This window comes from Lissotriton helveticus, chromosome 4_1, assembly GCF_964261635.1.
Source record: "Lissotriton helveticus chromosome 4_1, aLisHel1.1, whole genome shotgun sequence".
Classification (NCBI taxonomy): domain Eukaryota; kingdom Metazoa; phylum Chordata; class Amphibia; order Caudata; family Salamandridae; genus Lissotriton; species Lissotriton helveticus.
In genome coordinates this window covers 1,266,242,375-1,266,256,607 of record NC_136063.1, presented here as the reverse complement: position 1 = coordinate 1,266,256,607, position 14,233 = coordinate 1,266,242,375, and positions in this window count along the sequence as shown.

Genomic DNA, 14,233 nt, shown 5'->3' with positions numbered 1-14,233 from the left:
GATGTCTTTTGCTGTTCCATGCTGTCCAAACAATGCCAACACCGCTGGACCTGTACACCCACTTGTAGATCATGGCTTTAGAACTTGGCACTTCTCTAAGACGCATCACCTTGTCAATACCCATGTCCATGTTGGTACTTATGTACATCCACAAAGGTAATGAGATGGGGCACAAGCTTTTTTAGAGGGGCACAATGGACTGGAGCTTCTGTTATGTGCATGTATGAGTTGTATGCATGTTCATATGAGTACGTGTTTTGTTGTGGTACATGGCAATTGGGACAGTGTTGCAATACAACGCCTGTCCCCGGGGATGAGTTTCTGTAAGGGGTGTGTACAACAGGCCATGCTATTACTTTGTTTGAGAATTGCAAGCGTCCATTGTTCATGATTTGGCTGTGCCCTCATGTGGCATGCTGCCATAATGGTGGCTTTGTGTTGGTGCACAGGATGTGTGACCTTGTCCTGATGTTTGTGTTAGCAATGAGCACAGGAGGGACTTGTGCTGCCTACACCTGTGCCCATTGTGTACTATAGAGGTTTCTGAAATGTGTGTCCTGACACAGTACAGTGTTGACAGCAAATGGTGGGTGTCTTACAGGCACATAGCAGATGTTTGCTGGTACTTGTGAGACATCCCTTAACATTCAGCTCTATGGAGTTTGTGAGGCCTGTGCAGTGCTTGTGTGCAACTGTGTGTGTGCCCCAGGGATGTGCGTTGAGGTGACCGAGGGACAAACACTGACTGATGGAGACAGAGGGAGAGGGAGACAGAGGGAGAGGGAGACAGAGGGAGAGGGAGACAGACACAGAGGGAGACAGAGGGAGAGGGCGACAGAGGGAGAGGGAGACAGACACAGAGGGAGACAGAGGGAGAGGGAGACAGAGGGCGACAGAGGGAGAGGGAGACAGACACAGAGGGAGAGGGAGTCAGAGGGCGACAGAGGGCGACAGAGGGAGAGGGCGACAGAGGGAGACAGAGACAGAGGGCGAGACAGGGATGGAGACAGGTAGATTGTGCTTGCTCTCTTGCTACACTGCCTTACTTTGTCTCAAAATGATGCATCTCTGTAAGGTGTGTCAGCAAATAGTAAATATTTAGAAGATGTGGTGTTGTATCTTGTGTGATATTTACCTATCCCTGTGCATTGGTCATTATGCTTGTGTGTGTCCCTGGGACATATGGCATGAGAGCAGCCTCTTACCCTACACATTGCACCCTATGTGCCTCCCCATTGCAACTACCACCATTTGGTTGTGTACTGCTTGGAGTCATGGCCACCCACCCCATGCTGCTGGGCACTGTTGTTAGTCTACCCATGTAACTTGTGTTTTTTGTACACTCACCAGACTCAATGGCTCCTTCTATTCCATGTACTCCCACCGCTGGCAGTAGGACCATGACCTTCTCCTCCCAGGGCTGGTATACAGGAGGTCTGCGGGGACCACCGCCTCCAGTGTGGTGTGCATTGGCGTAATCCTGTGCCATCTTTTTCTTCACCATCCTCCGCAGATCGTACTACCTGGACTGGCAATCATCCCTGGTGCGTCTGATGGGTGCAACAGCATTGACCCGGTCTACAATCCTCTCCCACAGGCGTGTTCTTTCTGCCACGCTGGTCTGTCTGACCAATGCGCCAAACAGCTGCGGCTCGACTCTGATGACTTCATCAGTAAGTATCTCCATCTCCGGGTTAGTGAATTTTGGATTCTTGGGTGTGGTCATGGTGTGAGGTGTATGTGATTGAGGGTGTGATGGTGTGTATGGATGAGGGTGTGTGTTTGTGATTGTGAAGGGGGTGGTGTTGGTGTAGATGTGATAGGGTGTATGTGTGAAGGTATGTGGCTGCAATTGTTGGTGTGCTCTCTGTTTCCTCGCAAGAATGGGTATGTTGCAAAGGATGATGGGTTGTATGTGTGGTCCCTTTTATTGGTCAATTGGTGGGTGTGGCTTAATGTGAATTGTTGGTGTGGGTGTTATATGGGGTGGGTGTTGGTGTTGTCCTCCGTTTGGCTGCTTGGCTGTGACCAGGACATTGATTGTCAAAGGTGTGTACACAGGAGACATGTTCAGTGTGGTAGTGCGACTCGTTAGCAAGGTCCTTGTGGTCGTTTTGGTGTTGGCGTTATGTGTGCTTGCGGTACTTGTGCGTGCGTTTGAGTAGTACGGGCCGTTGGCGGGTGGGGGTGTTCGCGTACGCTTGTTGGGGGGGTGTGCGTGTCGTACTTGTGCGTGCGAGTGAGTGGTACGGGCCGTTGGCGGGTGGGGGTGTTCGCGTAGGCTTGTTGGGGGGGTGTGGGTGTCGTACTTGTGCGTGCGAGTGAGTGGTACGGGCCGTTGGCGGGTGGGGGTGTTCGCGTAGGCTTGGCCGAGGGGTGTGCGTGTCGTACTTGTGCGTGCGAGTGAGTGGTACGGGCCGTTGGCGGGTGGGGGTGTTCGCGTAGGCTTGGCCGAGGGGTGTGCGTGTCGTACTTGTGCGTGCGAGTGAGTGGTACGGGCCGTTGGCGGGTGGGGGTGTTCGCGTAGGCTTGTTGGGGGGGTGTGCGTGTCGTACTTGTGCGTGCGAGTGAGTGGTACGAGCCGTTGGCGGGTGGGGGTGTTCGCGTAGGCTTGGCCGAGGGGTGTGCGTGTCGTACTTGTGCGTGCGAGTGAGTGGTACGGGCCGTTGGCGGGTGGGGGTGTTCGCGTAGGCTTGTTGGGGGGGTGTGCGTGTCGTACTTGTGCGTGCGAGTGAGTGGTACGGGCCGTTGGCGGGTGGGGGTGTTCGCGTAGGCTTGGCCGAGGGGTGTGCGTGTCGTACTTGTGCGTGCGAGTGAGTGGTACGGGCCGTTGGCGGGTGGGGGTGTTCGCGTAGGCTTGTTGGGGGGGGTGTGCGTGTCGTACTTGTGCGTGCGAGTGAGTGGTACGGGCCGTTGGCGGGTGGGGGTGTTCGCGTAGGCTTGTTGGGGGGGGGTGCGTGTCGCACTTGTGCGTGCGAGTGAGTGGTACGGGCCGTTGGCGGGTGGGGGTGTTCGCGTAGGCTTGGCCGAGGGGTGTGCGTGTCGTACTTGTGCGTGCGAGTGAGTGGTACGGGCCGTTGGCGGGTGGGGGTGTTCGCTTAGGCTTGGCCGAGGGGTGTGCGTGTCGTACTTGTGCGTGCGAGTGAGTGGTACGGGCCGTTGGCGGGTGGGGGTGTTCGCGTAGGCTTGTTGGGGGGGTGTGCGTGTCGTACTTGTGCGTGCGAGTGAGTGGTACGGGCCGTTGGCGGGTGGGGGTGTTCGCGTAGGCTTGGCCGAGGGGTGTGCGTGTCGTACTTGTGCGTGCGAGTGAGTGGTACAGGCCGTTGGCGGGTGGGGGTGTTCACGTATGCTTGTTGGGGGGGTTACGTGTCGTACTTGTGCGTGCGAGTGAGTGGTACGGGCCGTTGGCGGGTGGGGGTGTTCGCGTAGGCTTGGCCGAGGGGTGTGCGTGTAGTATGTATTGGTGGAGCGTGCAGTGAGGCGAATGTCCCGTACGAATCAATGTAGAAGCGTGAATACTTTGGCCCGTACGTATCTCGCTCAGGCATTTCGTTCCGAATCGGAATAGTGAGTTTGTACGGACTGATGACGATTCGTACGGTGGTCTGCACGAGGCTTATTCGTACGGGTAAAAGAATGTCATTCGTACGGGTCGTTGCAAATCGTACGGAAATCAATGGAAACGGATCGGAATTCGCTGGTCGGACGGTAGTTTCCCATTCGTACGGAATCTGCTACGAATACGAATCGTACGCCGGTTTATTTTACCGGATCGGAATCGACACCATGGTGTACCATCCATGTCAGTAATACCAGATGTGCTAAAACAAATTCAAGATGAATATGGTCCAGAACCCGCTTTAACTCTTGGTATGAAATTACTGAAAGACTTCAAACAGGTCTCGGCTATATTATTAGCCAACATAAAGGGAGAAGCAGCAAACGTGGCGATCCGCCAAAGGTTAAAAGAGACAGATATAGCAGACCAACCAACTGAAATTGCCAGAATCATAGAGAAATCCTATGAAGAACTAGGAAGAGATAGTCTGGGTGGAATACCGGTAAAACCTCAACTGATTGAAAGTCCAGAAAAGATAGTTATTAAAAATAAATTAAACACTCAAAAAAAGAGCTGGGATGGAAACAAACAATCCAATCCTAAAGAAAAAAGATTCCAGTCCAGAGGAAGGTCTCCTCGGCGGAGAGAAAGATCTCCGAACCAAGGACGCAGGTCTCCCCAAAGTGAGCCCTCTGGGAAAAAATACAACCTTAGAAATAGGGACATTTTGAAGAAACCTGATAGATATCAAGATAATGATACACGTCCCTCTCAATCTTTTCAGACTTCCTCGCAGAAATCGGAAAGAAGAGGACGATCAGAACACAGGGAAGAGCACGTCAAGTCCAAAGACAAGGAACCTGCTCATCCAAATAAAAAGTTACAATTTCCAAAAAAGAAGGTAGCCAGTATTAAAGTAGTCAAAGATGCCGAGAATACTGAGGACACAGCTGAAAAACGGAGAATGGGCTCAGACAATGCTAGACAGCGCAGCAGAAGTGAGCATAGCTCGCAAAGTCCTTATGAATCATCTGGAGACAGTGGACACGAATGAATATATTCAAGTGGAAACTGCAGACACCAGAGTTAGCAAACCTCACAAAATATATGAAATAACATTACGTATAGAGGGGGATAAGACTAGAAAAATAAGGGGTCTCTTTTGGGATAATCTCTCCCAGGGCTATGACATCCTTCTAGCTGAACGAGACTGGCCACCCGAGTTTGTCAGGGAGTGCCCTCATGGCGAAGAAATAATTATGCCTGCCTTCTCAAATCATATTCCAATTCATAAAAAATATACACTTGCTAGAAAGTGGGCAGTAGCTCAAGCTCCTGCTTTATATAAAAATCATGTAGGATGGGATGAGGACTCTCCTCCTCACAAAATCCAGTTAAAATCACAACCTACTGCACAGAGGCAGTACCCAATTAAGCAAGAAGCTAAATAACAGGTAAAAGAGATCCTAGATCAACTTGAATACCAGGGGTGATTGAAACTTGCACCTCACAAATGAACAATCCTTTGTTTCCTGTCTCCAAACCAGACAACTCATATCGTCTAGTTTTGGACTACAGACACCTTAACTCATGTTGCAAAACCTTTGCAGTACAAAACTCACATACTGCTGCACTAATGAATAACATAGTGCGCAAAAAATACAAAACAACATTAGACATCTCTAATGGATTCTTTTGTCAAAATATAGCACCAGAGAGCAGATATTTGACTGCATTCTCGGTAAATGGCTCGCAAAAAAGTTTCTGCTGTTTACCCCAGGGGCACAAGAATAGCCCAGGATTATTCTCAAAGAGAGTAACAGAATTACTACAAACATACGATGACGAGGCATTATCATATGTCGACGACATTTACCTAACAGATGATGACTTGGATACTCACTTGAAGAGAGTGAACACCATAATACTTGGGTTCGCAGCAGAGGGTTACAAATTCAACTTTAAAAAATCAAGAATTGCCCATCTAACAGTCCTGTTTTTAGGATATGAATTATCAAGTGAAGGCAAAAGCCTGGCTGACAATTTCCTAGAGAAATGTGCTGTACTCCAAGCTCCTAGAACACTAAAAAACTTACAATCAATTCTAGGCTTCCTAAATTTCGGAAGAACATACATTGCAAATTACGCAGAAAGGGTAAAACCCCTTTATGATCTAATAAAACCAGATTTTAAAAGAATCAATTGGACTCAAAAACACACAGAAATTTTGAGATCTTTACAAACAGACATGCTAATTAAAACAAAATTAGAAACACGTGATAACACACGTAATCTTGTGATTCGAGTCATCCCAGGAAGATGCGGATTCACATACCTGACCTCTAATGAGGGAGAAAAGGTACCAATTGCATACAAATCACACTTGTACACAAAGGCTGAAATGAAATTTAGTCCAACGGAAAAAATTCTGACCGCGGTACAGACTGCTGTAGCAAAGGAAAGGGCCCTAGCACAAGGTAAACGAATAATCATCGTGACACCGATACCAGCCCTGGAGGCGGTAACAAAGGCAAGCATTCCGAATGCTAAAGCACTCCATCCAAGGTGGATACAGTGGGCTAATTCTCTTGCTGCAACAGACGTGGTATACGAATTTGATCCCAACTTAAAAACACAAGAATTTCTCCAATACGAATTTGAATGTCCTCCGCCAATCGAAATTCTGCCTCTAGAACACTACGGCTGTATAATATATACAGATGGGTCAGCACAACCCGCAGTAGGGGGTAAACAAGCTTACAGTGCTGCGTGCGCGATTGTTAAAGGTCGCTGGCACGAAGGGAAATTTAAACCAGCGGTCACTAAAACACAATCTCTAGGAGATTGTACAGCTCAGCGAGCTGAACTACTAGCATTCAAGATGGCGCTTGAAAATACCGATCGAGAATTCCCCACACTCATAGTGTGCGATTCGTATTATTGCGTTCAGTCTTACAATGAATACTTGCAGATCTGGCTTCAGAATGGTTTTAAGGATACAAAAGGAGGCACAATCAAGCATAAAATGCTTTGGGAACAAGTAGTTCATTTGCAAAAAGAACTACCAAAGACTCACGTGATACATACACTGAGTCATCAACGTGATGGCGTTCACGTTGCAGGGAATTCATTGGCTGATGAGGCAGCGAAGGCAGCGGTGCAAACGGCTTCCGTAGCCGCCATCACACGGTCAAAAACAAAAATAGACAGCGATATATTACAAGCTGTCAGCGCTACAGGAAAAGATTCGATAGAAACACTCCCGAAAAGCTTTCCAGTGAAATACTCATATATGACTGATACAAACAATGTTCCGTTTGCTCGAATCCCTGGAGTGGGGGATAGGGCAATTCCAAACATGGAACATAGGTTAGGACTTATCATAGCGGCACACGAAGGACTTGCTTCTGTACATGCTGGCGTCTCAGCCACAGTATCGTTATTAAAACAGAGATACTGGTGGCCACAAATGAGAAGACAAACACGGAACTATGTTCTAGAATGTGAAATATGTCAAAAAATGAAAGTATCAACAGTGAGACGACCAGCTCAGACGCCCCTTCTAATCTCGGATAAACCATTAGCTTGTGTTTACCTGGACCACTGTGGTCCCTTACAAAGGGATGGTAACTATAAATATATCTTGGTTGCAGTGGATTCATGCACGAGATTCATATGGATGTGGCCCCAGCGATCGGCTGACGCCAGAACTGTTATAAAAGATTTGCGAGTCTTTATCGGCACATACGCAATTGGCATGCTGCATTCTGACCAGGGTCCTGCTTTTAGCTCTCGAGCTTATAAGGAGGCCATGACCAGCATGGGCATTGCATTGCGGTATTCTTGTCCATTTCATCCCGAGGGAAACGGAATCGTAGAAAGAAAAAACCGTGACATAAAGCAATCTATAACAGCAAAGGTATTAGGTTCGGGAGCTGGGTGGGTCAAACATCTAATAAGTGTCCAACGTAGTCTAAATAACCTGCCAAGAAATTCTCTGAGGGGATTCAGTCCGTACGAATTATTGTTTGGAACTAGAATGATGGTCTTAGATCTTGACAGTCAGACTTCAGTGGTTAAAGAAAAAAGCTTTGATATCAAAGATCGTTTGGCTATTTTACAGGACTTAAACGAAACATGGAAAGACCTGAGCAACATAAAGTTGAAACAACAGCCAACGACCACTGAAGAAAAACCACCTGTCCCAGCAAGACCTGTCTGGATTCCAAAAGTCGGGGATCTAGTCAGAGAAAAGATCGCGGTAAAGAAGGAATTTGGGCCTTCTTACAGAAAAGCAGTTCCTGTCTTGTCTATCAACGGGACAAGATCAGTAGTACTACCGCCCCTTGCTGGTAAAAAGGAGAACCGAGTTGTATCCATCGACCTGGTTAAACCACAATCATGTGGCCGATAACAAACAGTAGGCCAAGTGGACTCCCGATGAGTAGTAGAACACCAAGGTTTGCTACAAACACAGAGGTTCAATCTAAGAGGCTACTCACATTTGAAATGCCAAAAGAACAACAACAAGGACTATGCAACAATGCTATGGAACTTAAACCTCTAAAAACCCAAATAAAAACATTTAGCAGAGACACACCAATCTACAATGAAGTAACAAATGACTATTCTGCTGCAACAAAAAAAACTGATAAAGCAAATAGCAATCCTGAAGCAATAGGAACAATAGACAGAACGGCATCCGGTTACTTCATCAACTTCAGCGATTCATCTGAAAACCTGAGTAAATCAAAGGAACAAACATCAACAAAAACCTTTAAAAATAAAGCTAAGGAACTTTTTCAACATCTGAAAGAAACCTATCTGATTTCTCCATGGATTGAATTCTGGGTGGCCTTAGGTGCACTTATCCTCATATTTTGGCTCATCATGGTACTATGTTTGGGACACTTCATTGAGGGAAAATATGCTAAAATGGACACAGCAAGCCAGAAAATCAACTTGATCCTCAAACCACACACGTCCTCGCACGTCGAGAAAAGAGAACTTTCTTCAGTCAATTTCACAGCCAATCCTATACCCGGTGGGGTAGCATGGGACAATACTGATTATGAAATCTATGGTCCGGTTGAAATCCTGAAGTATCCACATCAAATCAAGATCTCATTGAGTGACTTTGTAAAACCGAGCTCAGTTGCTGATGATTGGGACGTTGAAAGCATTAATAATATGATGTCTGATCTAGTGATGTCTGCTAAATTTACAAAACATGATTATTTGCAGGGTTCATCTAATTATGATAAAATGTTCTGCTATAATCACTATAGTAATCATTATCTGCATAAATCAGCACAACCTAGAAATGTTTTAAATTATAATCAATGGGAACACTGTGCAACCCCTCCAAAAGGTAGCTCAAGAACTTTTTATGACAAATATTCATATTTTTCAGGGTTCAACACAAGTAATGCAGAAACATTTTATTTCAAATTATCAAATAAGACAGGTACAAAGACCATGCTTACAAACACTAAATTGATATATTCAGACTCGTTTTTTGAACAAATGAGTACATTTGGTTTTGATTACTGGGACAAAAATGTTGAAGTAAAAAGTGTTTGGGGTACAAAGGAATGGCAAGTACAAGGTATAGAATCATTGTTTAGAGCCTGCATGATCCCCGAACAAATTATATTTTTGAATGACACTATTCAACAAATTACCTGTCTTGGCCTAGCCAAAATCAAAGAGTTAAACAAACCGTCTATTCCAAAGCCAACAATGAACAGTAATAGCTCTACAGATGAGGAGATAGACGCAAACCATATATTAAGCCAAAACAGAACACATCCAGATTGGAAAAAGTGGTTCATCTGGCCCACAGATACTAATAACTGTCAAGACAGATTCCTGAACAAAATCCAGGGGTTCAAATTGACCAGGCCAGACCCTAGATATTCCCAAAGACAACACCCAGGGATAATTACCACGTACAGTGTGGGCAAGCTCTGCCTTCAATGGCTACAAACATCCACACTGTCAGAAATTAAGCAACACCTAACTTTACTTACTGATGGTGCTGACTTGCGTGATTTCATTATGGGACCGCGCAATCAGCGTCAAAAACGCTTCATAGCAGCCTCTGTATATGCAGCTTATAACGAAGCCTGGAAAATAACTCAAATTGAAACTTCAGAGAAAATACGGGAAATTGACCGTATTAATTTGGAAAAATCACTTTCTGTAGTGGACAACGGGTTAATGACTCTGTCCTCCAGAATATACTCTTTGGACAGCATTGTGTCTTCAGCAATCGACATAATATCGCAAGACTTACTGTTATTACAACACGGTCAGTCCCAATTGCGTTCTATTGTACAACTTGGCTGGACGTTACAAAATCTGCGTTCAGGCTATGTGCCTTGGCGTTTAATCAACACAACGTCACTATTCAATATCTTTAACCTCACTGATAAACAGATCAGTATGGCACAGAAGGGTGCTGATTATACAATCCTGAGCATTGAGAAACTCGAGAGATTACCATTGACAATGTCAGAACGACCTGTCAGTGAATGGATAATACATGGAATAATTAATATTCCAATATCTACTTTCAGGTTTCAATACTGCTAAAAATATATACAGGCTGGCATGTACGAAAAATTGGGTAAAGGGTACATTAAGTCAACATGGAACTTGCCCTATTCACATGCATGTGTCAGTAATAAAGGCCGGAAAGTGTTTCTTAGTGGCAATAATTGTGCAATGTCACTAAGCGGTACACTTCTGTGTATTGGTATTAGTTTACACGGAGCCTGTGAAGGGTCCTCAAATAACCTTTCATGTCACCAGCTAGGTACACCTGCGACACAAATAGAACCATTCTTTAGGAGACTATAGAACGGGAGTTACATTATAATTGTAGACCGCAGATGTTGTAGCTTAGTGCCCGGAATAGCTTATCTCATAACTATGACTGCGAAGGTCATGTGCTGTGAACGAGTATTGTTCCCCAGCGCAATGCCAGACAGGGAGGCAAGGTTATGGCCGAATTTGAAAATTTCTTCCATTAGAGTTGATACTTTAAGCAGAATGAAAACTGTGCTCCTTCAGACGCCGACCAGGCTCACGTCATCAAAAGAAACGTATGATCTCCAAGTTGCAAGGACAACGGCAGAGATTCATTCATTGTTATCAACTAATTCCCCCATACATTTCGCAGAAATACTGAACGAAATCTTAAATATTTCTGATACCAGTGGAGTCTCAAATGTATTTAACACCATTTAAAGCCATTCTGGGTATTTTTCCAGACTTTGTCCATTCCATCTTTGGTGGACTTCCTCTCCTTTTGGGACTAGTGGCAGGAATCCTATTTTTGATTCTGTTATTTCGCTATGGCAAACTGTGTCACAGACAAAACACCTGCGACAAGGGAAGAAACAATCCTAGCCATTGGATACCGGGACCGGATATCTAAAATCCTTGGACTGTCCCGACTTAGAGACCTGAACATGACTTGGTTTCTTTCATTTAGACCAATGTGGCAAAGCTGTGTTTTACCTGTATTAAGGTGCTTGCTATGCGGAGAAGAATGCGTGTTGGACACCTGTCTGACGCTACAATCGGATGCGCCAATGGATGCAGAAACTTTGTTGGGTCCGGTCACGGCTCATGCATTGTGCTGTCCCCAGCAGCTACCAATCCTGATGACGGCATTCGTGGAGACTTCACCACTACGATTGAGGGGTAGTGAGGTTCAAGATGAAAGCAGCATCGATCAGGTACGACCTTCTGTCAGCTATGCTGATCAAAACAACAATGGAGGCAATCATGCTCATGAATGCATGGTAACATCTTTTTCCGAGTTAATGGAACTTTCACAGGAAGCTGTTGACAGCTTTTTCGAGAGTCTAAATGATATGATATTCTCACCAGAGCAGAAATAATGACTTTTGAGCAAGCTAGCACAAGGCGTTCCCAACACCCTGAATTTGGCCTTCAATTTTGATAATACAGTATAATGAACAAATTTTTCTCCAGTTTACGGACAGCGGAACATAATTTTTCAGCGGCCCCAAAATATTTTGCAATTTTTCGGGACACTTATCTTCTGCTTAAAGTAGAAACTATTCTTAGAGAACTATATTTCTATTTTAGGACCTTTAGAGTCATTAGCTGCCCTCTGGCCTGTTCATAAATATTTTAATTTGTGATGAAATGGTCTCGCACTTTTTCTTCTGTATTAAGAGCCATTTCATGTGTTATTTTCAATATTTTATTAATAATGATGTATGGATATGCGTGATTAATTTAGCATTTTTCTACTGCTTGAGTGCATATAATGCTTATGATTATTTTTTTCTCATACATTACATAATTTCAAAATGCATATGGATGTATTTTGGGGTGGTACGGTATACACATACACTACTGTATATTTACTATGCCTAGATTTGTAAATATGGACATAGTCAGCGTGGAGTGGGTGTGATGTATTCCTATAGGTTCTGTATCGATCCCCCTATTCCTGACCCTGTTCTGGTTAATAATTAACTAGCAGCCATCCCACGGTGCAAAAACCCGTTATCTGATTAAGCCACACCACGGCACAGGAACGCGTTATCTGATTAGGTCATAACGCTTGCCATCTAATTAGGCAAGCACTATTCCTCCAGCCCCTGATAAGGCATACGGAGCTCTCAAAACAAATCAAACCTATGACAACCTGGGAAAATCCCTGCGGCCATTGTTTTGATTTCACCGAGAACTTCAGTAAAGAATGTGCTAACGACCAGTCCGTATGACATCCTTATTGACGTATCTATGTCCATCCTTACGTCAATCTCAACACCTTACAGGTATAAATATTACCGACATTGCCTTAAGCAAACACACGCGGTGGTCACGAGATCGGAGCAGCGAGACGTGCTGAGGAGCCCAGCAGAGAGCGAAGCCCACACGCGCTGCCCCGCCTTCCTGACGCGCTGAGAACGAGACACTGTTTTTCTCCTGCCGAGAAATCCAGCTCCGGCGCTTCCAAGCGGCCCTCGCAGGCAGCTGGAATATCAAGACCAGAGACGAGAGATACCAGCCCTCAACCATTCTAGATCTCAGGTACAGAACTGAACAACCCCTTACAGAGAATTCTTGAGTCAGTCACTTGGCAAAACAAACTTAACTTAAACTGCTACTTATCTACTCCCGCCCACGTATTAGGCTTAGGTCAGGTACACTGGGGTAGGCGTGGTTAGAAGCACCAGTTGAGTACGATTAGTCAATGTATATATGTATATATCTATTTTATCGATTTTAAATATCATATGGCTTAGAAACCATATCCATGCTTCTGCAGTATTATTTTATACTCCTGCTTTTATTGTATGCACTTTACTTAACCATAAGTATCGCAATAATATCGATTCATTTCTCTTGTACGAGAAAAGAGACTGATCAATAAATAACATCTTTTATTGAACACGCCCGTCTCTTCCTTTTCTCTACAATCTGGTGAAACTAAGAATGCACTGAACTGACTGAGTAAAATAAGTTGTCTTTTGTTTTCACACGACTCTAGAGATACACTCTTGATTAGGGGAGAGCAAAGTTGTCATGTTCTATGGTTGTCAGAAACTAAATCCCTTCTTGTCTATCCAGGGAAGTTAAACTCCTCCTTGCCTATTCGAGAAAGTTTCTAGTGAACTCTGAGCTAGCTGGCAAACCCAAAACTTTAAGTCTAATATCGTCAGTAGAAGACCTAGTTAACCTCCGTCCTGGGTTTATACTACTGAAGGTATTATTCCAATGCGCAGAGCCTATTGGGATAATAGGAACTACACTACAACATGGCTACTGCTTACTGTCCTGGAAAGTACATTACACAAGATTACTTGCATTTCAAGTACCTACCTCAACATTCGTCAACTCCAAATGTCAGAAGCTAGACGTATCCTCCTGAGATCCCAATGACGGAAACAGTGTCTCTGTCACTCCTCAGCCTCGCATGACAAGATCTGGGTGATTAATTCGAGCACCAAAACAACCTTTTGAAGAGTCATGATGTATATATGTATTATTTGTACCTTTTATTTACCAAAGGGGGATATGTAGAGGCTTGTGAGTTAGAGATGACTGGACCCTTTTGGTTCCTGATGGACTCTGTAGAACAGTGACATAAGTGCTTGGGTGTGGGTGATAGAATTCATGATTTAGAATGTTTTGTTAATGGTTACGCAGTGAGGAAGAAAGACGTGTACTACCAAGCTCTGTGTGTGGCGTAATCATTTACATGCTCTGAGGCTGGGGAGGATGCTACAATTATGAGCCCACACCATCTTCCTCTGGTCGTTCTTGGACTGCTCTGCTTTGCTACCCTAAGAGAGTCAAGTGCTGATCCAGCGGCCTATAGAAAATATATCATAAACAACAATACCCAACTTCATAACCTATAAACAAAATTCTATACTAAATATGGACCCATTTATAAACCTGACATATTTTGGGCCTACTGAATCAGGTGGTCAGATTAAATCTATATACACATTATCTACAAACTATATACAATTTTATACATCTGTGGAATGAATATTGTCATTAGAATAAAACCTAACCATTTAAACGACCACCGTTGGCGACGTGATCTAGCTAATAGTAACCTACACTCCTGAATAACCAAGACCAGCTTGTTTGTCAAAAGTAAGATTTTATTTA